The sequence below is a fragment of the Pelodiscus sinensis genome, chromosome 7, assembly GCF_052426305.1.
Source record: "Pelodiscus sinensis isolate ZL-2025 chromosome 7, ASM5242630v1, whole genome shotgun sequence".
NCBI classification, from domain to species: Eukaryota; Metazoa; Chordata; order Testudines; family Trionychidae; genus Pelodiscus; species Pelodiscus sinensis.
The window spans coordinates 16,544,841-16,565,202 of NC_143058.1; positions in this window are offsets into that span (position 1 = coordinate 16,544,841).

The following is a 20,362-nucleotide window of genomic DNA, read 5'->3' on the forward strand; positions in this document are numbered from 1 at the left end:
AGACTATCAAAGATACTGGTGTGGGCCTGGTAACCTGTTATAGACTATAGTTTTTGTAAAGGTAAATCTCACCAATCTACTGGAAATATTTGAAGGTGCCAATGTGGAAAAAAATGAGTCACTCAATATACCATCCTTGAATTTTCAGAAAGCTTTTGATGAGGCTTCTCACCTATGGCTCTTAAGCCAAGTAAGCAGTCAGAGAGAAAAGAGAGTGCTTCTCTTAGTTAAAGGGATAGAAAGAATAGAAATAAATGGTCAGATTTCACAGTAGAGAGCCATTAAATAGTAGCCCTTCTTCCCCCAAGGAGCTGTACTGGGATAAGTAGCATGAACCATATTCACATGTTAATCTGAAAACATGGTAAACACTGAGATGGCAAAGTTTGGAGCTAATACAAAATTACTCAAACTAGTTAAGTGCAAAGACATTTCACAAAACTGGATGACTGGGCAACAAAATGGCAAAATTACATTAAGAGTTGATATATGCAAAATAATACCCATTAAAAACACAATCCTAACTATATATATGCAAAATTACCATTCAGGAAATAGATCTTGGCATCACCATGGATAGTTCTCTGAAAACATCCACTCAGTTTGCAGTGGAAGTCAAAAAAGCTAACAGAATGTCAGGAATCATTAGGAGATGGACAGAAATGAAACAACTTTTTATTGTTTATTTAAAATCTGTCCCTTGCACATACAAAGTCAGTTCCATACCCATCTGCTCCCTACATCCACATGGGGACTAAGAAGTTCTACCTCTCCAATTTCTGAAGAAATATTGGATCCCTAGATGACAAAAGCTCATCCACAAATGCCTCTACCTGGATGCTGGATTCCCTACGGTCTGCCCCAAACAGATTATAACAGCACAAGAAACATGACATTCAACAGATGGAAGTGTGTTGCCACATGTTTTAGAAAGCGCATCTAAGAATATTTTTAAAAATCTGCCCTCACCGATTCTTAACAGCATGGTTCTAGCAGAGCCACCCACACTCTCAGAGGAAGGGGGAAGAGGAAACTCCATGCCGTCAGAATCTTAGGCTTCCAGGTATAGACGAGAACTCGCTGATGTTAATGGGACAGCATGGATATAACAAAGCTATGGTTATGCCAAATGCTGTGTAATTAAAATGTTATAGTCACTGTTTAGGACTGAGGATTCTGTCCAACATTTCCTGTAGCTATGCATAATGGTGCTTTAACTCCAGATCATCTCCAGTTTTGCCTTTCAAAGGCTTTTAGAATAGATTTGTCAGGACTTGAAATAAAAATAACAAAAAAGTGTGTGATGGTTACTGAAAATGCAATATTCTACTACTTTTTAATTATTCCAACTTCCAAGAAGAAAGAAAAGTTCTGGATCGTCAAAATTCATTTCAGCACTGTTTTTGGTACATAGTACTCAGACGTGACATAGTTTTTATGTGCAACCATTTCAATTACAAAGACTGCTAAACCATGTAATTTGACAGCCACATCATACACTATCTCTGTAGTTGATCTGACAATAAGGATCAGGGTTTGAAGATTAAGCTGAAAATTCCCAATCTCTTGTGAGTGCTTGAATTTATTTAAAAATCTATCTTCCAATTTTAATTATGGTTGCATTGTGTCCAGATGCTGAATATGACCTGCTTTCAGTGACTAACGTCATAGCCTCAACGTATTATTTGATGAAACAGTAGGGTTGAATTACTGAAAAAGATGCACAATCTGCAATACCCTTTGGGTCTGTATTTAGGTTTTTCACAATATTTGATCACAGTTCTGTGTTGCCACATATTATACATCATGTTATTAACATTTTAAAGGAAAAGAGTTTCCTTTATGTCAGCACCCTGTCAAGACACACATTGTTTATTAGGTGGAATTTACAGATTGTTCAACAACTTGGTTAGCATTACATTTTTTATATTAATTTTGATATCTGGTAATAACAGTGAATGCACATGCCAGAAGAGCTTTTATGGCATGACATCTAAATATAAAACAGTTTTAAATATCAAATGCCTAGGAACTATGTTAAAGATTACATCAGAGGCACCTAATTAAATACTGTACCTCTAATGGAGAAAATGGAATCATTCAGTAAGTTTGATTTAATATTATTGAAAGTAAATTTCCTCTCTCTCTCTCTCTCTTTTTTTTTTTTTTTTTGGCAAAGATTTTTTTTCATATATCTATTTTTGCCTAGCTACGCTAAGTGACAACTAGTTTTATAGTGGTGACAACATCAGTTATAAAGGTTGTTCTGAAGGTTGTCACTATCATCAGATGAGTGAGAAGTAATGCAGTGAATCATTGGCACTGAAAATGTAACAATATGTATATTGCTTATGAAAATATTTAAGCATTCAAATTATTGCTCTTGTATTATAAGTTTCCAGTAAAGTCACACGAGGACTAATACTAATGCTTGATTTTCTCCCTCGGTTACAAGGAAAGTATGGTATATGGAAAAGTGTCATAAAAACACAGTCACTTAGAATTGTTATGATTAAGGTCAGAGTTACCAAACAATGACAATTTTGGCCTCAGTAGGTCAAGGTATTATCATTATAAAGGGCCTGATTATATAAAGGACTCTCTGTCTCAAGTGTCTGTCTCTCTCAGAGTCTTCAATGAAGTTGCTTCTAATTTATGCTGGTGAAAATAACAGGAGATGCAGTTCCAAAGTATTTTATCTGACTTCACAACATAGTTAGGGTGGCCTTAATAGATGAATCATTGGGATGAAAATATAAATGTAAATTTTACAAATTAAACTACAATTATGTTTGTGTATTTATTAATATGAAGCATTTGCATATACATGGTGAGAGGTGAAAAAAAAGATTACCCAGATCAGTGAAAGGGGAATGGAGATAATGAAACAAATTCTGCCTGGATCATATTTTCTGCATAGAAAACCTGAGCCAGGCCTGGATAGATCCTGGACTTCATTCCCCAGCATTACAAGATTATTACAAGACCATTTATTTTAAAACCCTGAATCATAACTATAGCCCTTATATCTTATTATATGCATTATGTGCACACTAAAACATACTACTGTCTGTTCACTAAAACTAGAACATGCAATATCACATGAATCCATTTTAGTGACCATATTTAGAATAAGAACAGTTAGTTACACAATATAAGACAACTATTTATGAACATTCTTTAGATTTCCGGAGGCTTTGCCAAAGTGGGCCTTCTTCTGGAGAGAGCTTCTGCTCTAGCTTCTCTCAGCCTGCTTTCACACTAGTCTAAACTACTCTTCCTAATTGGCCCTTCAGTATCTTCTTGGGTGGCTCCTCTTCTCTTCTACTACCTGTTTCTGTTCCAGTTCAATTCTCTGTCCCTTTCTCTGCTCACTGGGCACCCCTATTTGCTCCCACCATTTCACCTAACACATTTATAGCAGTAACTCAAAACTTTGCTCCCCACCACTATCAGCTTCACTGTTTACCTTGTCTCTCAAAAATCACACTTTTCTATATTCCTGCCTCAGCATCTAGCCTCTCGTTAACTTCAGTATATACCTCAGTGATATAGATTTGTCATTCCATTATGTATAGTCCATCTGTTTCACATACATGGGTCATAAGGTGACTATGTCAAAAGCTCAGAGTGTTTGAATAGCATGAGCCTTGAGATTCAGGTCTACATTCTCCATCCCCGCTTAAAATCAGTGGCTACTGGGTGTTCTTTTCCGATCTGAGGCTGCTCAGTTCTGGTGTAAGTAAAACACTCCTCCGATCTCTAACTTTACCTCTGCCATTGAGCACTTCTATGCTCAGGGAGAATTGCTAACCATTTCTAGCCAGTTTACATCTTCAGTAACTGGGAAATACAACCCATTGTTATCACGAAGTCAGGCTTTGGTGGCTGCAGCGTGATCTCATGCTGAACTCTGTTTTGAAACCCAATTTCATAGCCCTTGTTTCATGAGTGATAACTCAAATATTTTATGGGCCTTCTTGAGCTTCAAAAAACATGAAGAAGCCACACTCTCTAGCAGGGTGGTTAACATAATCTGGGCCAATTTAAAGATTTCTGTTGCAGTGATTTGCACCTATATTCACATGGCCTTCTCAGCAAATGTGCATAACACCACCTATGAATTTTGGATCCGTTATTTGGCACATGCAGCCTGAAAGTATTAGCTTGTTCTCTGCTAGGAATAGCAGTGCTAGCCATGATTTTAATGGCTATATTGCACTTCCTTTATTTACTCCAATGTTCATATTTTACCTTTGAAAGCATAAACAGCTGAGTCAGTTAATTATTTTCCAAAGAAAATCTATTTGTGTCACCCTTCCAAAAATTCCTAAAAGTAAGACCCTTCCTTCCCCACCACGCATCTGGATCTTAAAGATTTATTTGCAAATTCTATTCCTATTAACGTTGATTTTCTAATTATGCTTCAAGTCTTTCTATTATCTGTGGCAATCCATTGTTTCAAACATTAGAATGTCTTTATATATTACTTTCCTTTTTAAATGCTCAGAACTTGCTGTTTGAAGAAGTGACATTGTTATACTAACAAATTATATTGAAGACAAAAGCCTACCTTTTCAATTTAGGAAAATAATTTGAAACATATTCTCCCATTCTTTGTCTTATTTAAAAATTCTTTTGAATGAAAGCTGGAATAAATATTATCTGGTATCTTTCTCCTCTGGTTAATACTCCAAATAATAATGAAGCTGACCAGGATACTTGGAAGTGCATTGCATTTCCATAAAATAAAGGTTATTATAAAAATTATTCTTTATTATACTATAAAGATCTTGAAATTTACATTATTTGCCTAAGAATGATCCTATGTCTTTAGTAACTACACTCCTTGTCTATGGCCACCATGCAAATCACAAGTTACTATTGCAAAAACTCATTTCTGATTGCACAACACAACCACCTATTGCTTCAAATACAGATACAGTAAATAGTTGAAATTTCTATCTCATCCTGGCCAGCTTTATTATATGTATTGACTCCAGTGTGGTTTGTGCAGTCAAGAGAGTAACACATACTATCATCCTGTTTTTACCTCTGTTTGCCACAAACACCATTAGCTGTTTAATGGGGCTTGCTTTTCATAGCAGGGAGTGGTTAATGAGTCTCAACACTGCATTTTTTTTCAGGAATGGTAACTTATGTGTTTGGGAACAAGGATATAAAAATATTAGTGTGTGAAGGTTATAAGCCAAATGCATAAAAAGATATGTACCTGTAAACCAGGTTTTCCTTTACTGTTTGTTAAGCCCACTGGTTACATCAAGTCTAAATTAGAGTCCAATCTTGCAACTGAACAGGCTGCTACTACCATGCAAAATATCAATAAAACCGACAGGGCTACATACAAGATCATTAGTCCATCTGCACACTGCCAATGTCAGGATTAGGGTGTAGATTCTTAACTCTTTAGCACAGGGGGCAGGTCTTTCTAGCTGGCCTGTAGGGTGTTTTTATTGTGTACAAAACAACAAAGAATAGTGTATTTTGTGGCTAGGAAACCCATATCTAATTGTGTCTTTTTCCTCTTTACACAAAGATGCTACAAAGCAACATCTCAGGCCTGCAGGATGGGGTGGGTTTTTTTGAAATAATGTCATTACTCGGGGTATGTCTGCACTACAGCGTTATTTCGAAGTATCTTATTTTGAAATAGTTATTTCGAAATAGCTTATTTTGAAATAACACATCTAGATACAAAATGCTATTTAGCGTTTTGCTATTTCAAAATAGCACTTCCACACTGATAGGATGCTGAATCACATTTAAGGCCGTCCAGGACCAGTTCTGGCAGGGCATCAGGTCAGGGGTTACCTTGTGTGGCTGCTGCCTGAGGCTCTCTGAGACCTGTGCTTAAAGGAACCGCCCTCTCCCTCCCCCTGCACCCCCCTGACAGCCGGTTCTCAGGTTTCCCTGCTTGCTTGCATCGCTGAGGGACAGCAAAGCATTTTTTTCTCTGTGTGCTCTGGTTGCCCTCATTCCGGACACCACAGCATTCTGCAGCATGGAGCCAGAGCCGCCCCTGGGCATTCTGGTGCATCTCCTGGACATGTTGCTTCGAGCCTGGAGGAACGTTCTGCAGACAGTAACAGTCTCCCTGGTGTGCCCCACTGGGGGCTTGTGTCTCATTCCTCCCTCACGTCCTTCCACTTACCCCTCCCTAACTCTCCTTCCTGCTGTACAATAAACAACACGTGTTCATTACAACAAAGCCTCTTTATTGGACAAAGCTGGGGGGGGGGGGTAAATGAAACTGAGGTGAGACTGGGGAAAGAAGGTGGGAGAGGGGAAGGGGAAACCTGGGAGAAGGGAGCTGTCAGGGAGAGTCAAGGGGAGGAAGGGGGAGGAGAAACTCAGGGCTCATGGTTAGGGGTCTCGCTGGCACAACTATCTCCCAGCACTGCGGGTGCGGGGGACTCCTGGGAGCTGGCAGACTGGTCCCGGGGAGCAGTGGAGGACTGGCTGGTACTGGTTGCTTGGCTTATGCTTGGGCCACTGGGCCAGGTGCAGCGACTGCTGGCTCTGGGTTGGCGGACTTGGAGCTGGCATAGGCACTGTGGCCAGAATCTACCCCTTTAAGGGCTCCAAGGAGGGAAACGAGTTTTCTTGGTTGTACTCAGAGTGGCCACCAGGGCACCCTGGGAAGGGCTGGAGGCCCCCTATTTCGAAATAAGTGTCTACACAGTGCTTATTTTGAAATAGCAATTATTAAATAAGCCCCCGCTATTTCAATTTAATTTGAAATAGTGGTTTGGCTGTGTAGACGCTGGTAAAGTTATTTCTAAATAATGGCTGTTATTCGAAATAACTTTGCTGGGTAGACATACCCTCCCTATCCACAAAATGCAAGTCCTAGCTTCATATCTACACTGTTGTTCTGGCTTCTCAAACACAAAGGCTGTGTCTAGACTAGCAAGTTTTTCTGCAAAATCATCTGCTTTTGCAGAAAAACTTGCCAGCTGTCTACACTGGCTGCTTGAATTTCCGCAAATGCACTGACGATCGCATGTAAGATTGTCAGTGCTTTTCCGGAAATACTATGCTGCTCCCGTTCGGGCAAAAGTCTTTTTCCGAAAGACTTTTGTGCAAAAGGTCCAGTGTAGACAGCACGGTACTATTTTCAGCAAAAAAGCCCCGATTGCGAAAATGGCGATCGGGGCTTTTTTGTGGAAAAGCACATCTAGATTGGCCATGGATGCTTTTCCACAAAAAGTGCTTTTGCGGAAAAGCATCCTGCCAATCTAGACGCACTTTTCCGAAAATGCTTTTAACGGAAAACTTTTCCGTTAAAAGCATTTCCAGAAAATCATGCCAATCTAGATGTAGCCAAGGAGACAGTTACGGCTCAGACATTTTAAAGAGATGCTGCATTTTAGTATTGGTACTATCCAAACAATGATAGAGCTATTAGCAGCTGCAACATTGGTTGGGAGGTCACAGTCCAGATTCCACATTAAAAAAATGGCATTGCTGCTGGTAAATCAAGAAAGATGATGGATTTGATAGAAAAGAAACATCTTTTTTTTCTCATCAATTACAGGTGATTCAACCAAGGGAGGATAGAGGCTTGTTGAGAAAGGAGCTTTCATTGCCACATGCTGTGCTGTACCTATTCTGTGCATAAAAGATGTCAGTCTTTGTTATTGCTGAATTCACTTAAACGTGTGTAAACAACACTATGAAATATACATTGCTACTAAACATAAGAACATAAGAACGGCCATACTGGATCAGACCAAAGGTCCATTCAGCCCAGTATCCTGTCTGTCGACAGTGACCAATACCAGGCGCCCCAGAGGGCATGAACTGAACAGGTAATGATAAAGCGATCTCTCTCCTGCTATCCATCTCCATCCTTTGACAAACAGAGGCTAGGGACACCATTCCTTATCCATCCTGGCTAATAGCCATTAATGGACTTAATTTATCTAGTTCTTTTTTAAACCCTGTTATAGTCCTAGCCTTCACAACCTCTTCAGCAAGGAGTTCCACAGGTTGACTGTGTGCTGTGTGAAGAAGAACTTCCTTTTATTTGTTTTAAACCTGCTGCCCATTAATTTCATTTGGCGGCCACTAGTATTTGCTTTTTTATAAGCAGTGATAATTACAAGGTGCTTCCCCATTTTACTGCCTTCTGAAACACAGAATTTCCTAGAGGCTACCAGCCAAACTAATGACCTTCATTGGCTAAAGTCTGACAATGATTTAGAGACCCTGCTGTGCTATGGTACTTTATATCAGACGCCATATGTCTACTCTACATCCCATGACAGCTGACACTGGCTCACGGGGCTTGGTTTCATTGCCGAGTAGACTCCCAGGTTCTGGCTGGAGCTCAAGCTCTGGGACCCTCCCACCTTGAAGGTAAATTGAGGCATAGATATACCCAAGGCGTCCAGATTCTTTTCCTGTTTAACCCCAGACTCTCTCCTGTATATATTTGTAAATTTAAATATATACATTTAAAAATAGATGCTATTATTAAACATTTTAAAATTACTGATAATGTTTTCATTTTTTCATACTACTCACTACTATAATTAGGCTTCTGAATGGCTCAGAGTAATTATTTCTTGTATGTAGTAATGGGTATATATTTAAATTGTACACAGCATTGCAGGTGTATTGTGCCAGTGCCTCTGAATTTAACATTCAGTCAGAAATTAGAACTCAGTATTTCTCTAGATATACTGGAAATACTTTTTGAAGAAAATTAAAATGTTTCTTTTTGAGTTTGTTAACAAAAAGAAAAGAGAAAGATAACATTTTTTATTGTTTGTCAAACCACCATACCAATTTGGAGGGAGAGTGACTTTACATTCTACAGCTTTCCCTTGTCACTCAAAGGATGGGAGGGAAGTTGATTGTTGAAGGAGAAAGGAGAAAAAAAGAGGAAGTATAAAAACCTGAAAAAGAAGAAACAAACCTTCCAACTTTTGAAATATGTACTGGAACTACCTCAAAAACTTGATGCAGCAATTTGTTCAGAGAACTAATACCAACATGCTTGTCTTTTAATGGAGTCATCTCAAAAAGGATGATAGTCTTACACTTACTTTTGCATATGAAGAATTCTGAACACGTCAGTAGCCAAGAATGGCGTGCAGTGGTGACAGAACACTTTTGTACAATGGGGCTGCCATTGAACCCAACTGTAAATCCTGTATACTATGGAAACCACTTGAAGCCAGGAGGTATGGTGGCACTCTCGGAATCAACACAGGCTACATTTAAACTACAGAGTTAAATCAGAAAAATATACGCTATTTGTGGTACGCAAATTGCATGTCTTTTTCTTATGTCTTTCGAAAGTGCCTACACGGGGCCAAATTACAGAAAAACCTGTCTTTTGACACATTACTTATGCCTAGAATGAGGTTTACAGGGATGGCGAAAGAGCACATCTACTTTTCAGAAAATTCTTTTGGAAAAGCAGATGTGTTCCTTGGATGCAGCATTGCTTTTCTGAGATACCTCCAGTATCTTGGAAAAGCACTGCAATCTAGATGTAGCCAAAGGGATGTGAACAATCTATGCTGTGGTTTTCCATACATCTTGATTACTTTTGGATGTTTCAGCAAAAGAGCACTATGCAAGTCATGAATTCCCTCACTGAATGGCTATTACCTCAAATTGAGCATTAACTAGATGAGGGTATGTCTACACTACAAAGTTAATTCAAATTAACAGCCGTTAGTTCGAATTAACTTTAATGGGGCTACACATACAAACCGTCTGAATTTAAATCAAACTAGCGGTGCACTTAATTCGAACTAGGTAAACCTCATTCTACGAGGACTAACGCCTAGTTTGAATTAAGTAGTTTGAATTAAGGGCTGTGTAGCCACTGTGTAGTTGGAGGCTAGCCCTTTCCAGGTTGCCCTGGTGGCCACTCTGGGCCAAACCAGGAAAACTCTTCTGCCCCCCTCCTCGCCCCAGAGTCCTTAAAGGGGCATGGTCTGACTATGGTGCTTGTGCCAGTTGCAAGCCTGCCAGTACCCAGCAAGCGGACCCTGCATCTGGCACAGCATGAGCCAGCCACCCGCTGCTACCCAGGTCTCCACCTCTTCCCAGGACCAGACTGGCGGCTCACAGGAGCCTGCCAGGGGCCACAAGAGGTGTGCGCTCGCCTGGTCTAGTGCAGAGATCATGGGCCTCTTCGAGGTTTGAGGGGAGAACTCCAACGTCCACAATCTCCACACTAGGCACAGGAAAGCATCCAGGAGCAGGTTTGCATGAAAATCGAGTTGGTCCAGTGAGATCCCCAACCCTGAGCCCTGAGCTTAGAACATAAGAACATAAGAATGGCCATACTGGGTCAGACCAAAGGTCCATCTAGCCCAGTATCCTGTCTGCTGACAGCGGCCGGCACCAGGTAACTCAGAGGGGATGGAACGAAGACAATGACCAAGTGATTTGTCTCATGCCATCCATCTCCAGCCTTCCACAAACAGAGCCCAGGGACACCATTCCTACCTCCTGGCTAATAGCACTCCATGGACCCAACCTCCATTAATTTATCTAACTTCTCTTTAAACTCTGTTATAGTTCTAGCCTTCACAGCCTCTTGTGGCAAGAAGTTCCACAGGTTGACTATGTGCTGTGTGAAGAAGAACTGTCACTTTTAGTTTTAAACCTGCTACCCATTAATTTGATTTGGTGACCTCTAGTCCTTCTATTATGGGAACTAATGAAGAACTTTTCTTTATTCACCCTCTCCTCACCACTCATGCTTTTATAGACCTCTATCATATCCCCCCTCCGTCTCCTCTTTTCTAAGCTGAAAAGTCCCAGTCTCTTTAGCCTCTCTTCATATGGGACCCGTTCCAAACCCCTGATCATTTTAGTTAGCCTTTTCTGAACCCTTTCCAAGGCCAAAATATCTTTTTTGAGGTGAAGAGACCACATCTGTACACAGTACTAAAGATATGGCGTACCATAGTTTTATACTTCTCCTCCTCCTTCTTCCCCTGGCTTCCCCCTTCCAGCTCCCTCCTCCCAGGTTTCCCCCTCCACTCTTCCACCCTCTCTCTCTTCCCCTCTCCCACCTCCTTTCCCCAGTCTCACCAGAGGTTAATTTCCACACCCCCCCCCCCCCAGTTTTGTTAAATAAAGAGAGTTTCTATTTTTGAACACGTATCCTTTATTTTTTACATCAGGAAGGAGGGCTGGGGGGGGTAAGTGGAAGGAGGAGAGGGAGGAATGGGGCAGGCTCTGCGGGCTCTTCAGGATGGAAGCTCTCCTGCAGGGCCTCCTGGATCCTGACAGCCCCCAGATTGAGCCCCCCCCCCAGATGGCAGCCTGCGGCAAGTGCAGCCAGGCTGATGGCCGAGTGTTGTGATGTGCCGTGTGGGCACTCAGGGCACTCCAAGACAGGACTGCTTTGCTGTCCCTCATCGAGGTAGACAAGCAAGTGGAGAACCCTGAAAACTGTCTGTCCCTTTAAGACAGGTCCCTTTAAGGTGGGGGTCAGGGGTCAGGTCCCTTTAAGCACAGCCCTCGGCTAGCCTGAGGCAGCAGCTCCACACTCTAAGTCCTAACCTGATGCCCTGCCGGTACTGGTTCCGGATAGCCTTAACTTCCATTCAGGGTCTACTCAATGTGGACATGCTATTTCGAATTAGCAAAATGCTAATTTGAATGAGATTTTAGGTCTAGATGCACTAATTCGAATTAGCTTATTTCGAATTAACTAATTCAAATTAAGTTAGTTCGAATTAGTGCTGTAGCGTAGACATACCCTAACTATACCCTTACATGTCATTGTTGGTGGTGTAGATTTGTAATAAATTTAGTGCTATTTTTTAAAAAAATAAACCAGTTCAAGCAGCTGCCATAGCTTGCAGGATTCTACTATATGTGATACATGCTTATATTTATTATTCATCTGGGCAACCTACAGCTATAACAATAGAACACAATGACTTACCGCTCATTCCAGAAAATTATACTTTGAAATTGGAATGAAGACAATTTCAGAAAATATCCCATTAGCAGTCTGGTGAAGTACAAAAGCTGCATATCTGCCTCAGTTTCCCCACATGGGCTATCAATAAGTTCAATTAGGCTTATATCTAGCAAACAGTGCACCTTCAGAGAGCTAGTTTGTTTAGTCAACAACAAATGACTTCACTCCAACATTCCATCTACAGGGCCTAGTTAATCTTAGTCTATCCCCATCTGCCTCTCCTTCTCCTCCAGCCAGGCTCTTCACTAGTAAGGCTCTCTCGACCTAGAAACATCTTCTGGAGGTAAGTCTGCTACTTCACCAAGTCACAATTGCTTCTCTGGGCCCAGGGCCTCCAAAAACATGTAACAACTATAGCTCTTCCCTGGAGCAACCTGGAGGTACCAGAAACCCAGACTTTCTACCCCAGACTGATTAGGTCCTTTTGCTGGGGTGTAGCCTCCATTGGGCTTTGCTCTTCTAATTCCTTTTGGTTATTCTCATCTCGAGAGGTATGCTGTCTGCCAGGGGCCCGTATCCGAGATGTTACGGAGGCATTGTCGAGGATTATCCGGCCCTCTGACTACTACCCCATGCTACTCATCCACGTGGGCACAAATGATACTGCCAGGTGTGACACTGAGCGGATCAAGTGTGACTACAGGATCAGCCAAAATCCCCAGAATACAAGTACTCAAGGAAGAGGGACTTCTTGGGGATCTGGTTAAAGTGCTCACTGGAAAGTGGAGCAAGGAAAGGTTGTCTTGGAGGGAGTAATCATAGAATCATAGAATCATAGGACTGGAAGGGACCTCGAGAGGTCATCGAGTCCAGCCCCCCGCCCTCAAGGCAGGACCAAGCTCCTTCTACACCATCCCTGACAGATGTCTATCTAACCTGTTCTTAAATATCTCCAGAGAGGGAGATTCCACCACATCTCTTGGCAATTTATTCCAATATTTGACCACCCTGACAGTTAGGAATTTTTTCCTAATGTCCAATCTAAACCTCCCCTGCTGCACTTTAAGCCCATTACTCCTTGTCCTGTCCTCAGAAACCAAGAGCAACAAATTTTCTCCTTCCTCCTTGTGACACCCTTTTAGATATTTGAAGACCGCTATCATGTCCCCCCTTAATCTTTTTTCCAAACTAAACAAGCCCAGTTCATGAAGCCTGGCTTCATAGGCCATGTTCTCTAAACCTTTTATCATTCTTGTCGCTCTTCTCTGTACCCTTTCCAATTTCTCCACATCTTTCTTGAAACGTGGCGCCCAGAACTGGACACAGTACTCCAGCTGAGGCCTAACTAGTGCAGAGTAGAGTGGCAGAATGACTTCACGAGTTTTGCTTACAACACACCTGTTGATACAACCTAGAGTCATATTTGCTTTTTTTTGCAACAGCATCACACTGTTGACTCATATTCAACTTGTGGTCCACTATGACCCCTAGATCCCTTTCCGCCATGCTCCTTCCTAGACAGTCGCTTCCCGTCTTGTATGTATGGAACTGATTGTTCCTTCCTAAGTGGAGCACTTTGCAGTTTTCTTTATTAAACTTCATCCTGTTTATCTCTGACCATTTCTCTAACTTGCTAAGGTCATTTTGAATTATGTCTCTATCCTCCAAAGAAGTTGCAACCCCACCCAGTTTGGTATCATCTGCAAACTTAATAAGCGTACTCTCTATCCCAATATCTACATCATTGATGAAGATATTGAACAGTATTGAAGGGTCCCAAGACAGACCCTTGCGGAACTCCACTTGTTATCCCTTTCCAGCAGGATTTAGCACCGTTAACAACAACTCTCTGACTACGGTTGGGAGGGTTGGGAGCAGGGGTGAAGCACTGCCTGCTGCCAGAAGTGACCAGCTGCTATCCTGAGACCGAGCCATCTCCTTCTCCACCAGTGGTGTATCAGCAGTCTTTTGTAAGTTAAATGTGAATGTGAAAGATTCTCTCAGAACCCATATTCAACAGGTAATTTCTATGTAAAATCAAAACTAGCAAACAAAAAAGTTGTATCAAGAATATTTTGAGATCTTAACATTGTAGTGAATATATAATTAGCCATATGCAACCACCTTTGCACCAAGTGGGAAGTGGAGGAGACAAATCTCAGTAGGCACAGACTGTTATGACTGTGATCTCCAAGCTGGACTAAAACTCAGGAACAAAAGTTTAAGGTTTCCCTTCACTGCACAGCATAATCTAACACGAAGTTATGATGAGCCACAGGAGTCATCCAGTGAAGAAAGAATTCAAAATGCTTTTCACCTCTGTTTCTTTCCTTCATGCTTATGCCTATGACAAAAGTTATTTGTTTTCTGTATTTTATATGGTCTCCTGTGTAAATAGGGTTTTTGGAGGGGAGGGGGAAGGGGAATTAATGAAAAAACCCTATAGTAAAGTATTCTACAGTATATCTAGGTTATGGTTCTATCCATTGAATGCCGCAATCCCAATTTTTGCAATGATTGGGAAGCAGATGGCTACCAAAAACATTTTTGATTTCTGCAGTGGAATAGGCTAATTCAGACTCTAAAAATAAAACTAAATTAAAAAAAATTAAAACCCTGCGCTTTGAAAAATGTTAACTTTTAATACATTTAAGCATGGGAAAGCATTACTTGCTTCATTCATTAACAGAATTCTTAATTTCAAAAGGCAGCTTTCAGACAAATCTTAGAAAATGCCCGTATATGTAGTACTTAATTACTTTTATTTCACACTGGAAAATGGAAATAATGTCAGTAGGTTCATTATCTCAGAGCTATTGAATATAATTATAAAGTCATTCAAAAGAATCCACACTGTTTAGTTACTGAACATTCCCAACTAGAAATCTTAACCAAGAAGTTACCCGATACATGCCTCTCTGTTGACACTACTTGATGTACATATCAAAATTCAAGATAACAGCTGTATAAAAAAGCACTTCAGTGTGTACTACTACAACAACCATAGAAATAACATGGAAAAAGTTGCAAAAATGAAATAGTGACCATAATGTGATTAAAGTTTTAATTTAGTTGAGCTAAGGCACAAAAAGTATATTATATTCCTTTCATGAATGTGTTGAATCTCCTCTTGATTTATGACATTAGAAACTTTCTAAGTCACGCTTTTTAGTGCCCACATTCAGTCACAGTTGAATCACTCACTAATGTACTATATTCCCTGATGAGCTGGCCAATTTACTATCCATACAGATGCCAACGTCTGAAGACAATGAAGGTCCCTTCATTGACATTCCAGCTTAATATCTAATAACAATTAGATTTTTTCCTAGGTATTGTATCTTACTATTGTCATTCCAATAACAGATGCTTTTCTTATAAACCACTGAATGTATTCAAATTTAAATGTCAGGTGGACCAAGTGAATGCGCAGTCCATGAACATACACTAGAGAAAATGGGCTCACACCTGCCTCATTATAAAATATTGTATTTCCATTTCATTTAATTTCAATTTTTAACATAGTCTCAAGCAATTTTTCAATTTCCAAACCAAGTAGCAACTTTGAAAAAAGTTTGTTTTCCTTGCTGTCTAGGAAAATATACTGTTCACAGGTATTCTTTTGTTATGGCATCACATTCAAATCCAGCAGTATACAGCCCTCACAAATACATTGTTTAACCAAATATCAAAACAGCACAAGAAGTCAAAACATAAAGGTTATTGATGCAGAAATTTCATAGGCAGGCTTTCTGATTGATTCCAGTGCTTAACTGTTAGCATCATATGTATGAACAACAAGGTTAACATGTATCAGAGGGGTAGCTGTGTTAGTCTGGATCTGCAAAAGAGACAAGGAGTCCTGTGGCACCTTACAGACTAACAGATGTATTGGAGCATAAGCTTTCGTGGGCAAAGACCCACTTCGTCAGATGCATGTCAAGGTTAACATGGTTTTACACAACTCATAATGAATACGTGGGATTTCACAGGTGAAAATGATCCCAGCCAGCGTCCAACAGTCTAATCCTACAAGAGACTACAGGACACATTTTTTAAAAGGTATTTGGGCATCTAAAGATGTAGACCTAGTAACAGTTTCAAAAGAGTCTAGGTACTATGGGAGTTAGGAACATAATGTGCCAGACTAACAATATCCTGAACAAGCCTACTGGAATAAAAATAACCTTTACTAAACTAAGTTAAACCTTATTGAATTAGGGTTAGCACCTTTGGGATACACTGTATTAAAATAAAATTGTGTATGTGTTATTGAGACATCATATATACCTTCTCCAATATGCAGGGCTAATGCTAATGTGCTTCCTCCACTATGAGCCCTTTGAATATACTCTCCAGAAGAGAGACACATATATTAGTTCAAACTGGTTTCTTCAGGGACCAGCAGACAAAGGGTTTTTGGATAAATAATCTGTTTTTAAATTGGCTCAGAACCCTCTTCCTGATCCTGCAAATGGACAGGACCCCTTCTCTTACACAAAAGTCCCAATCCTTTGGGAAGAGTTGGAAGGACTGGGCCGCTCATGAGAATTAGGTTCTTCTGAGCTGAAGCTGTGGTCAGTGGCACTGGAACAATTGTGAGGTGCTATGCTGTGAGGTGCTGTGCTGTGAGTAAGAACACCTTACCTTGTCTGTGCCCATTACTGGGGATGGCTGCAGAGAACCCAGGCTTGAGTGGCAGCAGAACAGGCTGAGGATAGGACCTGGAGGCTGACAGCAGAGCCCATGGGGCCAGCGGCCTGGACTCCCTGAGGCAATAGGGCTGGCAATCAGGACTCTGTCCCTCAGAGCCCGCGTCTGGGACCCTGGGTGGCAGCGGGGCTCCAGGTGCAGACTAGTGGCTGGAAGCCTGGTACAGGGTGCAAAATCTGGAGGATACTATAGCACCCCCTGCACCTCTCTTTCCCATGCCTATAGATATCGTGCTCTTTTATTTATTTTATTTTTATATTTTCTCTGTAATGCTTTTTATCTTAAGAATGATTTAGGTATAGGAAGTGCTGGGTGATCATTTATAACTCTAGCGATTGCATCTGTTACCTGTCTCTGAAGAGAAAGCAACCAGATGTCTTTTGGGAACCTGTCTGGGCTAGGAATGACATAGTGAGGATAGGTAACTGTGGATTCTGGATATATACCAATGAGAAAAGAGGCATGGATCTTTACCCAGAAAGGCAAAGGTAGAAATCCAGAAGTCTGTGAATGGGTGCCTTTCTTGGACCACTGAGGGATATTATAGGTATAGTTGCATTGAAATACAACCCTTGTGTGCTTTTAAAAATTCCACCAGGCACCCATCTTTTCTTCACCCAAATACCTTAAATCTGGCCCACAGCTTTCAGAATTCATGGCAAAGGCAGTGAGACGTTCTAGATGGCATACAAATACAACTGATTTTTGAAGTTGCTGTATACCTACAGCTTTCAATTAAATTAATAAGTATGGGGGGGTGGGAGCTGTACTCCTGAATGTGTGATTTTCCATTTATATGCTTTTATAACAAAGGATACACCAAAACTTTGGGAATCCTGAGAGATTCCAAGACACTGGTGCAAAATGGTGTGGGTTCCATGGCTCGTGACAGGTATGTTGATTCACCAGCAGTTATGGATCTACCTGGATTTCAAAGTGATGGCTATGTATTTAGAAATTATACTATGCACACAGACTGGAGATTCTTTTTTCCTTCAGAGTTATGCTGTTTGTTCCAGGACTTGAGGTATTTTCTAACTTGTTGAGTATTTTAGACTCGCATTGCATTGTTAGGTTTCTTGGCAGCAGCCCACATAAGTTGGGAGTGTAGTCAGAATATGAATGAGAAAGTTAATTAGTTGGTGACAGTAGGGAATGGAAGCTTTCAGCTGCCACTTTGTATTAAGTCTCTTTTTTGGGGGGTGGGAACTGTATGTGTGAAGGCTTCACAGCACACTGAAGAAATATGTAGGCCTGTTTGTTATTTTAAATCTCACATTGTGAAATTATTTTTGTATTTCACACTTTTGGAAGAAACAATACATTTTATTTACATTGTACAAGTGAAATGCATTGATGTGCATGATGTACATTTTCCCTGTCCTTAGGTCTATGAAATCACATCAGAAACCCCAAGCCTAATGCTAACTAATTATAAAGCAGAATATGTAATAAGGTTGGTGTTAGCCTCTGACAGTTGAGTGTGAAGCTGAAACTGGATGACGGGATGGATCACTGGATAATTACCCTGTTCTGTTCATTCCTTCTGAAGTATCTGGCATTGGCCACTGTTGGAGGCTAGGATACCCAGCTAGTTGAACAATTCTTATGTAAATCACTAGTGCCCAACCACAAGTCTATGGAACTATTCTGTGTCTCATGATTCCTGAGCAAAAAAAAAATAAGGAAACAAAAAAGGGAGAGAAGAAATGAGTATAAAGGAAAAAGTGAGGGGATAGAGAGAAAGGAAAGAATGGTGAGACAGGCCATTTAAAAACACAGAAAGATGGGTAAACAAGACAGAGAAAAAAACTGGAAGGAAGGAACTATCACAGAGAAATGAGATAAACAAGAGGTAATAGAAAAGGATCAGAAAGAAGAGAAAAAAGTTGTAAAATGGGGAAGCGGAATTAAAAATCATAAAAAATGCAGCTTTAATTTTAGTGAAGCATTTATGAATTGATATATGATTAATTTATTCTGAGTGCCTCATGTAGGAAATACAAAGTGATATGAACATAGCATGAGTGTGATCTCATTTACACCAGTGCAAGCCAGGAGGGGCTCTGTTGCAGTAAATAAAATTAATGCAATGTAAAGCTACTGTGAGGGAAGGCCCAATGCATGAACATTTATGGAAATACATATGGAAATTATTTGCACCTTTGGAACAGATGATCAGTTTGTTCCTTGGTGCATAGGTATGAAAGATATAAAACTAGAAGAAACATAATAAGCCATGTAATCAAATTTGTCATCACATGTGCAATGGTACATGCATGTACAGCTACATATAACTATTCACGGTACATAAAATCTTCATTTGGAATTCATTTACACCAGTGTACTTAAGGAGTAACTCCATGCAACTTGATTGGGTTCCAAAGTTGTGAAAGAGCTTTTAGATCAGACCCCATGTTGGCATATTATTTGAATTGAATGGCTACTGGCTTAGGGTACGTCTATACTGCATGATTATTTTGAAATAAGCTATTCCAGAAGATGGATTACAGGCCATCAAGAACGCCATCCCTGATAACAACACTGCACACCTGATTACAGAGGTCTGCGACTTTGTCCTCGCCCACAACTACTTCCAATTCGGAGACAATTTCTATCTCCAAATCAGCAGCACAGCCATGGGCACTCGCGTGGCACCACAATATGCCAACATCTTTATGGCTGAACTTGAACAATGTTTTCTCAGCTCTTGCCCCCTAAAACTCTTACTTTACTTACGGTACATCGATGACATCTTCATCTTATGGACACATGAAGACTCGAAGAATTCCACAAGGAATTCAACAACTTCCACCCCACCATCAACCTCAGCTTGGACCAGTCCACACAAGAAAGCCACTTCCTGGACACTAAAGTACAGTTAAATAATGGACAAATTTCCACCACCCTATATCAGAAACCCACCAACCGCTACACTTACTTTCATGCCTCCAGATTGCATTTCAGACACATTTCCCAGTCTACTATATACAGCCAAGCCCTAAGATACAACCAGATTTGCTACAATCCCTCAGACAAACACAATCACCTACAAGATCTTTACAGAGCATTCCTAAAACTGAAATACCCACCTGGAGAAGTGAAAAAACAAATTGACAGAGCCAAAAATTACCCAGACATGAACTACTTCAAGACAGACCCAAAAGAGAAAATAACAGAACCCCTCTTGTTATTACTTAGGGTGTGTCTAGACTACATGCCTCCTTCGACGGAGGCATGTAGATTAGCCAGATCGGAAGAGGGAAATGAAGCCGCGATTAAAATAATCGCGGCTTCATTTAAATTTAAATGGCTGCCCCGATCTGCCGATCAGCTGTTTGTCGGCAGATCGGGGCAGTCTGGACGCGATGCGCCGACAAAGAAGCCTTCTTCATCGGCACAGGTAAACCTGGTTTCACCAGGCATACCTGTGCCGATGAAGAAAGGCTTCTTTGTCGGCGCATCGCGTCCAGACTGCCCCGATCTGCCGACAAACAGCTGATCGGCAGATCGGGGCAGCCATTTAAATTTAAATGAAGCCGCGATTATTTTAATCGCGGCTTCATTTCCCTCTTCCGATCTGGCTAATCTACATGCCTCCGTCGAAGGAGGCATGTAGTCTAGACACACCCCCTATAGTCCACAACTCAGATCCCCTCAATGCATTATACACAATCTACAACCCATCTTGGAAAATTATCCCTTACGCTCAGAGGCCTTGGA